This window comes from Drosophila teissieri, chromosome X (genome assembly GCF_016746235.2).
Source record: "Drosophila teissieri strain GT53w chromosome X, Prin_Dtei_1.1, whole genome shotgun sequence".
In the NCBI taxonomy this organism is placed as follows: domain Eukaryota; kingdom Metazoa; phylum Arthropoda; class Insecta; order Diptera; family Drosophilidae; genus Drosophila; species Drosophila teissieri.
This window is the reverse complement of record NC_053034.1, coordinates 5,689,898-5,703,054: the sequence shown is the minus strand read 5'-3', so window position 1 is coordinate 5,703,054 and position 13,157 is coordinate 5,689,898.

The following is a 13,157-nucleotide window of genomic DNA, read 5'->3' as shown; positions in this document are numbered from 1 at the left end:
GGTAGTGTTTTGCCCCCGATTTTCCATTCCACAACATTTTCACTTTACTGGATTTCGCTTTTCCTTCTTCGTCTTTTATGCCCATATCCCCTGGCTCCTTTGGCTTTTTCGGGGCAAGAGATTCGTTTCGTGAGTCACGCAAGTGGGGGCCGAAAAATTCAAAAATGAGTGGCAAAAATGCATACAGTGCCTGTCATTATTTTTGTGCAGTTTGCAATTGCAAGGGAGTTTTCTAGCTACGTAAAAGGTTAAAGGGCGTGATTGAAATTTCCGTTTGCTTAGCCGGGTGAATGGGGCGAATGAGTACTGCTACTCTTCGCATTTCAACAGGGTCGCAGTGTATTAATTACGGGGAATCCAGGAAGGAAATGGAACGGGAATGCTTACCAAATCATTAATGTCATCAACTTCTTGGCGAATCAAAGTTTTTGGCTTTTGGGGTTTTGTAATTATAAACACGAAGCTGTCACCATCAATGTCCAGCATTCATTTGTTTGCCATTGGCTAGCTGATGACACCCAGCTGTCTCAGCACCCTCCCCTGACCCATGGACCCCCTGCTCACGACCCTCCTCGCGACCCTCCTCGCGACCCTCCTCGCGACCCCTGACCCTTCGGGTTGATTAATGAATGTGGCGACAGTCAGCGATGACATCGATTCCTGACACTCTTCGCCGAATCCACCAGCGGTTTTTACGTAATGCGAGGGTAGCCGGAAGCGGAAAAGCGAGACCGACCAGACGGCATTAAAAGTCAGCAAACACAATGACATCTGCCGCAACGCCTTTGGCTGCACTGTAAAAAATGGCCACCTAATTCGAAATTAATGAGCACTTGGATAAAATAATCCGCATGTACTTAATTAATTTTTCAAATGATTCCCTTTTTGAAACATGTGCAATAGCGCAGCAGTTCCTCTGAGAAAATGCAAGAAAAGGTGGCAATTTCGGCCAGTGTGGACATGCTCTTGTGCAACTTAATGCCCGGCCACTTGACTCCGCTCCTGCACCTCTTGGGCCCACGCCGCCTCTGTCTGGACGTGGACATTCATTTCGTCTGGCAATTATTTGCAACACTTGCAGCAAAACAAAGACCAGGATGGAATAGGATGGAGTGCAGCAAGTGGATGCGGATGTGGAAGTGGATGTGGGCACTGGGAAGTGGAGTGGGAGTGCACTGGATCCGAGTGGAGCAGCGACCACATTGCGCAACAAATCTTTTTGTGGCCGGGCACGTGACGAGGGCCGGATCACGTGGCGTATGCGTAATGCTATTTTGGGCCAAGGGAGCACGAAGATACGAAGATACTGGCCCCCGAAAACCGATCTGAATGATAAATTGTTTCAAGTTTGCACCCCTGATTGCCATTCAATTTCAAATTTTTAGTTTTCTTTCTCTTTCTCTTTTTCTTGATTTTTTTTTTAACGAAAATTTGCGACACATTTTCTGTGGACCACAAACTTTGGCCAACTTCGTTGCGGTCCACAAACGAGAGAAATGCCCCGAGCCAAAGAAAATTAATTTTGGGTTAAATCATTAGAAAGAAGTTTTGCTTTTTGGCCGGCAGGCATCAGAAAATTAGTGCTTTTGCTTTGGCTTTGGACACTTACACGATTTCTGTTAACTACGGAACTTGGCAGTCATTTTCATAACTTGCGTAATTTGCTTATGACAACAATAATTAGTTAGGGTCTGATTTTTAAGATGTGCACAAACCTGTTGCTAAAAAAAATGTATTATAACCTGTGTGTTTCAAACATTTTGAACCGATTTTGTATATATGTATGTATGTACATCAAACCCATTTAATTCACAACAATTTCATTTGTATAATTTTCCTCGTTCGCTGTCTTCACAGATCGCTCTCAGATTTCATTCGTTTACTTGCTAAGGAGTTTCATTAAATTCCCGCTTGACTTTTATCTCATGGCTAATTATTCTTCTTGTTCGTACTCTTGCGCTGCAAATGAACTTCGCCTAGAAAGAGTGAGAAAGAGAGGAGTGGAGTGGAGGGGGCTAAATGAGTAGAAAGAGAAGAGCCGGAGAAATACGGCGAATCTTGGCATCTCCTCTCATCTCCTCTCATCTGTCTCATTTCGCTTTGTTTTCAGTCTATTTTGTTTGGTTCCCTCATAAAACTCAACTTGAAGAATCCTGACAAGATGGAGGGGGGGGCCTCTGAAGAGGGGTGTGAGCAAAAGGGGGGGTTCCAGGACCACCAAAACACGGTGGGTGAGCGTTGTTCTTTGAGTGTCTACTTCGATATTTACGACATGACTGAGATTTTAACTTGCGGAAAACTTCGCCTCAAAAACTTCGTTGCCTTCAATTGTATTTGCTAGTGGTTGTTGTTGCTGCTGTATTCTTGTTGTAGTTCTTCTTAAAGCTATTGTTGTAACTGTTGTTGCAGCTCTCTGATGCTGCAGTTGTTGCTGTTGAAAGTTGTTGTTGAAAGTGTTGGTGTATCTGTTAGTGTTGGTTTTGTTTTGCAACAAGGTATGGCGATGCTGTTGTTGTTGTTGTTATTGTCGTTGTGGCAGTAGAAATTGTTGTCGTCGTTGTTGTTGTTGTTGTGACTAGCAAGTAAATGATAGCTCCTGCTGCAATGAAGCTGCCAAGCCGCAACTTGTCGCTTGTTCTCTCCCTTAGCCGTCGGTTTTAATTGTCACACATGCTTAGTACATACACACATTCATATATCTACATACATACATATATGCATACATAGGGCGTTTATATAAAGCATGCGCCAACGCATATATCATTCCCTGGCCACGCCTACACACATGTAATGCTACCCGCCCACTTGTTTACCGCTCGCTGGCATTTCGTTCGCCCACCAGTTTTCCCTCTCACCGCCTGATTTTCATCCAGAAATAAGAAGTGGGCGTGGCGCCCGCCCTGCATGCCCCCACCAAGAATCTCAGTGTCTCAGCATGTGTATTTGCACTTGGCAACTTAACGCTGAGGTTTCGTTTTAATAAGTTTAACAAGTTTCTTGGCATAATTTGCGGTGCGTCCCCCGCGACCCACCTCCTGCACTTTGCCCGGCCAGCGCTCTTGCCTCCTTGCCTCCTTGCCTCATTGCCTCCTTGCCTCCTTGCCACCTCCCACTCCATCCATCCACATCTATTTGCCACCCTGAACTGCATTTTCCTGGCCCGCTAGCCGCGGGCTGCGAACTGTCGGAGGATTCTGCAACAGGTCCCAGCTCGAAAACCCAGTCTCGAGTTTCGCACGTAGCCAAACACGCCTGAAATGCAACGCCAGACTGGCAAGAAAAAAAAAAAACAAAAACAACAAGAACAAGAAAAACAAAAATGAGAAAAAGGGCGATATCACTGTGGGTCGAAATTAGTGCTGCAAGATCTCAAGAATAATGAGCTTTGTGACTATAATGACGAAATCTTTGCTTCTAGCGAGAAACTGAAAATGGTTAATGGGCAATGGCAGAAAAGCGATATGACCAGAAATGTGGCACGGTTTCACCAAGGGCTAAAGTATCGCCCCAGGAACTTGGCTTTAAACTCGCCTCTGGCCACACTGTGTCGGTGTTTTATAATTTGAAAGACGCAACCACCACCCACCCACCCCATCGTTTGCTGCTTTCCCCGTGTCCCGCCCTTTGCTCCTCGTATCCTCGTCTAACGAAGGGAAATTCCATGCGGCGAGCATACTTTTGTTCTTATCAGACTGTCGGGGCTGCTTTGAAGTCGCCTCCGCCGCCATAATTCAATTAAAATGGCAGCCGAGGTCCAAGGCAGCCACATCCTGTTTCAAACGACTCCTGCCCACTCCTAATGTCCCTACCACCTACCACCTACCACCACCACCTACTCGCTACGGCTCGCTTCTGGCGAGGACATTGTTGTCGGCGATTGGCTTTAAGTCTTTAAAGGAATTGCAGACTGTTGTGGGCGGAGGGGGGTGTGTGGTGTTTTTGGGGGAAAAGTCCAGGCGCACATAGGCTGCGGCTGCTCGGCATTTGCATGCAAACAATGACATGCATAAACAAGTAGCAGAAACAAGGACCAACGATGATGGGACGCCGACATCCTCATAACGGAGGAGCCACGCTCGGACACGCCGAACGGTACATGGAATATGGGAAATAGGAAATGGGAAATGGGAAAAATAGGGCCACTGTGATAGGCAAGAAGAAAGCCGGTCGGAAAATGGGGGAAAAGCGTCTGCATCGCATTTTGTCCATTGTCCTTGACCAGACGGCCGGTGTGTGGGGATGTGTCCAATTGCTGGCATCGCGCCTATCGCAATTTCTCAGGGCTGACTCACGGAAAATCACAGTGACTAACGGGGTCAATAAACATTTTTAATAATAATGCATTCGAATGAAAACCTTTTGTTTTGTGGGTAATCTACAGAATCACACGCATGTATATCATTCCCATAATAGAATCCTTTTGTACGTATACGGTGCCCGGCACAGTTTCCATCGGTGGGCATCACTGTTGGGCATATCAGAGTTATAGAATCACAGGCGAGCCTATCGGATTCCACCCATCTCATCCTTTCAAAGTCCTGGCTGCGAGATTAGTTGGATGAATGATGGCATCGCAGAAGGACACCTTTGATTCCGGTGATTGGGGGATAATGATAATGACGGCGTGACATGGATGGAATTTGATTTCCAATTTTGTGCTGCTCCTGATTTCAGCCGGCAAAATATCAGCTCCAGCGAATATATTACAATGTTGCCAACGGGCCCGATGGGAAAACCAACTCCATTATTTTACACAATTAGGTAAAACCGCGTATCACATTCTGGTAAATCTGCCTCGCCGTACCCTATCCAGTCCAGTCATCATTACATCTGACATCAACGGTTCGCAATTCCAATCATTGCACTTGGGCTAAAACCCTAAACTTTCAATTCCCGCGCGAAACTTGAAGAACTTCAATATAAAATCCCTGGACTTCCATGAAATTCAATCAGCACGTCGGGCGGATGGTTCAATGAGTTCCTGCTGCCTCCCCAAAAATTTCTGAGCCAAGCGCAACGCGCCAAAGTCGAGTTGAGCCAAGCGCAACGCGCCAAAGTCGAGAGCTTAGCGAGAATTTAAATATGCGAGCTGCATACTTTTAGGGGCAGGCAAACAGTGCGTGCGAAAAAGCACCGGCCATGGACGTCGGGGGCGTTGGGGTTGGGGCTGGGGTTGGGGGCGTGCCAGGTGGGGAGCATTCAGCAGGCATTCAGCGCAATGTATTAGAAGGCCACGTGGCCGCTGTGATTGTTGTTGCTGCGATTTCCAAATCAATTGGCAAACAGAACAACAAAAGCGCAAACACAAACAGGGAATTTAGTGTGTGCTTGTGTGAGTGTGTCTGGCTGAGTGAATACGGTCTGTTTGTGTGCGTAGGCACTGCGAAAAACTATACAAATTATAAAGTTTATTATTATAATTATAAATTTCCCAAGATTATGTACATTTGGCTGGGAGAACTTTGATGTAATTTGAACCTTATTTCGAATGTTCTGATTAAAATACTGATTATTTTTCATCAGAGGAACGATCTTTGGCAAAAATGCAATATTTACGATTTGTCTTTTTTGTATCACTTGTCTAAAAATGGTCAGAGAGCTAAAAGAATTACAGTTCTTTACTCCTAAATACCAATACTAACCATCCATATCACCTTTTGACCGACTGTGTGAAAATAATTTTTGGGTAAAATTTTCGCATTTTTGATAAGGGGTACCATCATCAAAAATTGCAAAAAATGTGGAAAAAATAGAATGTCCATTTTTGAACACAGTTCGATTGGGAACTTAATTACGAGCTCAACGAGGTATAACATTCCATATTTGGACCACTATTTCGAATGCTGTGATAAAAATACTAATAATTAATTACGCAAAAAACAGAACAACGATTTTCGGCAAAAATGCAATATTTACGATTGGTATTTTCTGTATAACTTGGGTAAAAATGGTCACAAAAGGGAAAGATTTGCAGTTTCTTACTCCTAATTAGCAATACTAACCATCCATATCCTTTTTTGGCCGACTTTGTGAAAATAATTTTTAACCAAATTTTCGCATTTTTTGTAAGGGGTACCATCATTAAAATTTACAAAAAATGGCCAAAAATAAATTTTTTCAAATTTGAACACCAATGGTTGGGGCATTCAATTCCGAGCTCAAAAAGGTATAACATTCCATATTTCGACCAAAATATGGGATTTTATGATGAAAATGCTAATTGGAAAGACGCAACAAACGACTTTTTACCGAAATTCAATATTTTCTAAGGTTTTTTAATTATTACTTCAGTAAGAAAGGTCACATAACTACATAACTAAAAGAATGATTGCTTTGTGAAGCTAATTACCAATGCTAACGATTGTTATAACTTTGCTGCCTCAGAGAAATGAATGTTGCTGCACTCCAAGCCCTTTTTTCTCTCAGTGCCGCGTGAGTTGTGCTTTGGCGGCATTTACTCGGTGCAGTAACATAAATTACCACAGGCGGCGACCGCAGTGGATTCCCCTCCGCTGACCCATACGACATAATAAACGGGACAGGTCGCGACCGCTGAAGAGGGCGGCTGTGAGCAGGGGCGTGGCTGGTGGTGTGGTAGGGGAAGGGGGCTGGATGGTGGCGGTGGCGGTGGCGGCGGTGGTGGTGGTGGGAAGGGAGGACCGCAGACGAGCCACTGCAACGTTTTGCGGCTTGCAAATTATTTACTTAATTGCCAACGAAATGTGTCTAATGAGCCAAATGGCGAAATGCAATGAATGCCAATGCGAGGTCCTGGAAATGGCACAAAGGATTACCGATGCGAATGAACATGGCCATAAAAGTCGGCGGAGAGTTGCATTAAAATCGCGATTCGATGGAGGACAAGTGGGCCTGCATTTTAAGAATTTGCAATGCGATGCTGCGTTATTCATTCGATTCGATATGGGACCCCAAACATATTGGCAGCTAGGCAATTAAGTGAATCATTTTACGTTCATTTTTATTCAAAGGGCATTTAGCGTTCGTTACTCGGCTCTGCTCCGGTTTTATTCTTTGCTTAGCTGCAAAATAATTTCCGGTAGACAATGAACAATCGAGAATCGAATTTTTCGGAACGTCACCGTCCAAGGACGAAATAAAGGAGTGACCAAGGGCGGCAGGGGCATCGAAGCAGGACGACGTTCGAAATGGTCATGTTTGCATATGTCGCTATGTCGCTTGTGTTCCGTTCCTGCCGCCCGGGGTTCGGAAAAAACAGGAGGTTAGCGACGGGGGGAGGCGGCGACGAGGGCGTGGCCATATCGAACATTAGCTAAAACTCAAGTGAGCCGCAACGAATTGAAACGAATCGAAATTCTGGCCGGGAACGATGCAAGGAATGTGGGGCACACCAAAAGAAGCCCCCTTCTCGCCACCCCTTGAAAGCCCATCGTGTGCGCTTGTACACTGGAAAAATTCCGTGTCTATGTTTACTGATTCTACATGCAATATTTATAGCAGTATTAAGATACGTATACTTTTTGTTGTAGTCTCCAGGGCTACAAATGAATATTGCGCAAACGACAAAAGTCGAATTCTGATTGTCCGAGCTTGTTAGATGCAAACGCAATATTTCTCGCAGTGCATTGGTGGGGCGCAGCATTTTGCGGCGTGTTTGTGCAGTGACAGCAACAGCGACAAAGTTGATTTATCAGTTTGCTGGCCATTAATCATCGCAGCGACAAGTTGGACAGCCAGCGGACCAGCTGGGGTCAAAGGCGCCCCCCCTGAACCCCTGAACCCCTGGAACCTCCACCCATGACGGTGCTCGGGTCTGACGGTCAACAATGTCGCTAACGCTTCAGCGCTTTGCCATTTTCTCACTCACTCGTCTTGTTTTCTTTTTGTTTTCCCAATTTTTATTTTTTTTTGTTTTAGGAGATAATAAAACAAGCGCTGGGAGATAGATCGATTGGGGGTTCTTCGGACGTGGTGGGGGCACTTCCTAATAACCCAGGAGGACACTGGCTTAGCAGGTGACACACCAGCGGTGCCGCCCCCCTTTGCCCCCTTACCACTCTGCCACTTCCGCCTCTCCGCCCTTTGGTTGGGCTTTTGCATTAGAGCATTTTCTTGGCTGCATTTCAATTCACAGCACATAAATCGACAAATCGCCGCTGGCTGCGAAACTTTGCGGCAGCCATGGGGGCCTCCTTCGCCCCTAAAATATTCTAGCCCCTCTCTTTCCCAAAAAAAACTATTAACCCACTGAGAGTCTGGAGGTCGAATTTCTCCTAATAACGTGGAACATACTTTTAACTTTGTAAGTAGTAAAAGTAATCATAAATAAACTGTATTGATTTACATTTAATAAATGCCAATTCATAATTATTTGACTCAGTCAGCTTGTGATAAAATTTGATACTTTACCATCTATTTGCCCAATTATAAAATAAGCGTGTATTACTCGGGCGGGTTAAGTATGCTCAATGTCGTATCCTAGTCCTTGGCCATTTATCTGGGCTGCACAGGTGACACGCAGTGGAAAATGTGCAAAATTGCTGGACATATATATTGATCTGCTACTGCTGCTGCTGCTGCTGCCCCTTCCCCTCTTCTTCCCCCTCACCCCGTTAACCCCTGTCGCCCCAACCCGAGGCGATAGATGTTAAACGGCCAAATTCATGGCAACACATGCGAGCCAAAGGCAAAAGAGAATTCGCTGCCATGGGAGTCAGTCGATTCCTTGGCATGGCTTTCGCCGGTATCCTGCTGCTTTCGTCCCTGCCTCTCGTCCCATCTCCATCTCCGTCTCCATGTCCATGTCCATATCCATTTCCATCCTCTCCCATCCTCCCCATCCGCCGCCGCCCCTGGCAGTCATGCCCATCCCAAGCCATTTCCCCCCACCGGCAGCAATTAAAGCGCCGCCAGTTAAAGCCGACAAAGCGAATGCAAACAAGGAAATCAGCCAACGATCTTGGCTAAAACGGAGTCGGGATGCTCTATTATTAACGTCGCAACTCAGTTAGCAAACAATATAGGAGTTGGATATTTAGCATGGAAAGTTCTTGTCCATGCGTGGATATACAAAGCGTTAAATTTGGTTTACCTTCATATGCATATAGTACTCGTATGTAGAATATTTCAACTATTTACCATTGTGTTTATGGCAATGCACGATGAAATTAATCCTGTACCATTTATACCTTCAACAAATTAAGTTGTGATTCTTGATTCATGTAAGGTGGGGTGGGGTAAGCACAATAGAAAAGCGAAGCCAGTTTAAGGTTAGTCACCACTACTTCTAGGGAAGGCCCTCTCTATAGAGCATATGCTAAACCGGCTCATAAGCCATTTGTTATTCGCTGCCTGAAAAAATGTGGACTCCGAGTAAGTTATTTGCCGCCCAGCGAGGGTCTCTGGTTTTAGTCTGTTAGTCTGGTGTTTGTGCTGTGTGCCAGGCATAAATAGCACATGGCCATATAGCTATAGCCATGGCCATATATGTTGGAGTGGAGCGGAGTGCAGAGCGGAGAGCCATGGCTATCCCACATGGCTGTCTCCCCGCTCGCTGTGTGGATATTGCGTATGTTTACACAGGGCCGCAACCACCGAAAAGGCAGGGCGAGTGGTGCAAATGCGAGTGGTGCTATTGGCAGTGGGTTAGTGGAGTCACTGTCACTGTCACACAGTCACACAGTCACAGCCATGACTGCAGTCACAGTCACAGCCAAAACTAACACCACCGCACACATGAACACTAGCCGCGCGGAGATGTATCGTTTGTGTGCTTAGTGTAATTTCAACTAATTGCTTAATCAATAAATACATAGTTCAATTACTTTTATGACAGTCCACAAAGAGGACGAGTACATCCATCCTGGGGATTCACCAACTGGATTCACCCGGTATGACTTATGTTTCAAACTGTTTATGTTGCACGAAATGCACTTTTTGGAGGATAAAGATTTTTCCGCTTCTGCTCAGCGAATTTGGTACCAGTTTCGGTTGAAAAGATTTATATTTATATTACGGGGAAAATATAAACAGTTTCGCGAACACTGACTTTAATGAACAGTTCACAAAACTGTCAAAATTTTAAGCTGAACCCGCCTAATTTTCGCCCCAAGCGTGTTGCCTTTAATTTGGTCATCGTCTCTAGTTTTTTTCTCTTTTCGCGAGGGGTGAACAAGGGGTTTTGACCGTGTTTTTTGGGGTGTGAGGAAGTTTTGGTCAAGCTAAGCGGCTTAAAATTTCGAGCACACCAGTTGGCGACGTCAAATGGCTGCCATCAACGGGGATTTTCGGGCCCGCGGACTTACCAATTCAATGAACCCCCTTCTGCCACGGGCTCGCGACGAACCTGAATTTCCCGGCCCTTTGGAAAATTCCCTAACGCCCGTAACACAAGCCTTAGCCAAATGCGATCACACAAAAACCCAATTAAAAAGTTTGCATTTTTATGCCTTAGCCCCGCGGAAAAAAAAGAAGCGAAGATGTTGCCCCAAAAGGGAAAGCGAGGAAAATGTTGGGAAAGCGTCGAGGAAAACGCGTGCGGAAAACTGTTTGTCAAATAATTTTTCACAGGCCAATCGAGAGCTTACGCTGGGGATGTGGTATGCTGATAAGGCGGTACAATGATAGAGAGGCAGGAAAAGTGCCGCAGAAGCGGAAAATGGGCCGCCCATTCGGTGGGCGGGGCGGGGCGTGGCGGTGCGGCCAGTCGAAGAAAATATAAATACGAAAAATAAATGGAATTGTGACATTTACGCGTTTTGCGAGCTTAGAGTGAGTTAATACTTTGGCACGTAGCGTGGAAAGGCGCGAAAACGGTGGGGAAAATGGTTGGTTGATGGAGAGGGAGGGGGAGATGGGTGGTGTGGGAAAGCAGCTGTCACCAATACAGCCGGAAAAGCGGGAAACATCTCCAACTTACTTTTCCCAATTTTAATTATTTTTATTCTCATTTTCCTTCCCTTTTTTTTGCTTATTTAATTTCGTATCTTGTTGTATTTTCATTATTTTCTTGCAGTGTTGTTTTTGCCTCGCGCTGCTTGTGTATTTTATTTTTACATTTTTAATTAAAACGCAATTTGCACTTACTTAGAAAATCATTTCGGCTTTTTTGTGTCTGTCTTTCATTGTTTATTTATCTTAACTTGGCTCACTTTGTCGCCGATAGCTTTCGTTTCCTTATTCATTATTTCGCTACGGACTACATTTCTCCTCCCCATTTCACTGAAAGTATCAGGAATCCCCTCGAAGCGCAAAAAAATGTGGGAAATACGAAATAAATAAATATAAAGATAAGTTTGTTTAATTATGTATTACACCAACGCCAACTTTGCCACAAAATTGTTATACCTCCTAAGATGGTCATTATTTCCCTGCATTTTCGCACTGGTGGGCGTGGCTTAAAGTTTAAAAAAACTGGCAAATGCAATCGATGGTAGTGGTAGTGGAAGCTGTTTATTACACTGCCGTGGCCATCAAATAATCACAAAAGCCAACAAATTTAATAGCACAGCCCGCTCTCCAGTGCCGAAAATGTTGGCCTTTTAATTGTTTGTTGGCCAAAAGTGGCAAAATGTTAGCATAGTGCGAATTCGGCACTGAATGCCAGTGCATAATTAATATCGAGAGTTGGCGCTGTAATCGGGAATGGCGGGCGAAAATACGGAGCTGCGGACCTATCATAATTCTTCTAATATTTGGTATTTGGTCGGGTCGGTGGGTCCATTGCAATTGGTGGCGCCCCTTTGTTTTGCTGTGTACATAATAAAATATGTTTTATCTCATTGATCTTAGCATGCCCACACGCGGAAAAAAATGTCTAGTTTTAAAATAGGCGTAATAACATGGTTTTCATTTTGTGAAATTACTTGAAATGGAGTTTTGTAGATTATCAATTCTAATTATGGAAATTATATCAACAAATTTCCAGATCATATCAATATCTCTATTGCGTACTTACTCTGAAAGTTCCAGAATTCTCTTCACGTGTACTTTTAAACAATGCAAAGTACCAGAGGTAGAGTCCGAGGGAAAAGGTGCCGCTCTTGCTGTTGAAAATGCCCAGGATATCTGGAAAATGGGGAAAGGGAGAGAACGGGCTAAGTACGGATAGCATGATAACAATGGCGCGCACTGTACATAAGGGCACAATGGCTGGATAAACAGGCAGTGGCAAAACAGAGGGAAAATGCAGATCAAAACGCAGAGCATAAATTCAAATGTAAGTCAAAAATGTAAGTTACGGAAGTTGAGAGGCGCAATTGAATGCGGTGGTTCCGAAAAATCCAAAAATATAGAATTTCCACATCTATCTATGTCTTGCCCCAAAAGCCAATTACTTTGTGTCTTTAAATGCAATTTCCTTTCAAATAATCAGGTGATGTCTGGCCTAAGTCCTCCCAACTTAAAGTTAGATCTGTTCTGTGCTCGATTTGCATCCAAGCCATCAACTTGCCACCCCAGTAGGGTCGCCTAATCTACTATAACTTATTTTTATCAGCGCCCTGCTTACGGCCGCATTCAAAAATAAATCCCTCTCATAAAGTGCTGATGATTTTCGGGCGAGGCGTTCAAGTCGGCACACAATTTAATTAAAATATGTCAGTGAGTTCCAGCCGCACCCACCACCCCCAAAAACAAGACAAAACAACAAGGCAAGACAAAACAACAATTGTCGCTGGGATAAAATGGCAAATTGAAACATTTTGCAGCCGTGACAGAAACGGGTGACAATTTTGCGACTGGACAGGACGAAGGCCTCCTTTTGGTGTTGCCATAAAACTTTGCAGCCACTTGCTCCACATTTCTCAGGACGCGCCCCTCACCCCTCACCCTTCAGCACTCACCCCTCCTGCACCCCTCACCTGCACAAGAGGAACCCCCTTTGTTTTTGCGTTTTTAATTTTGCTTTGTGACAATCTCTCTGTTACTTCTCGGGATCCTGCTCCTCATCCTGCTCCACATCCTGCCATCTTCCCATCCCGCTGCTCATCCTTGCTACTTCTTTATTTTTTCGCAATTGTCAACTGCCTGTCGGAAACGCCCCCGCCATCCCCGCCCCCTCTGGACTACACCCTTGTGTTGTCTTCATTTGTGCAATTCTTTCTTTTTACTTCGCGTCGCCATTTGATAAGTTTGACAGCGGCTACTTCTCAGCCTCCCCTCGCTGCCGATGTAGATGC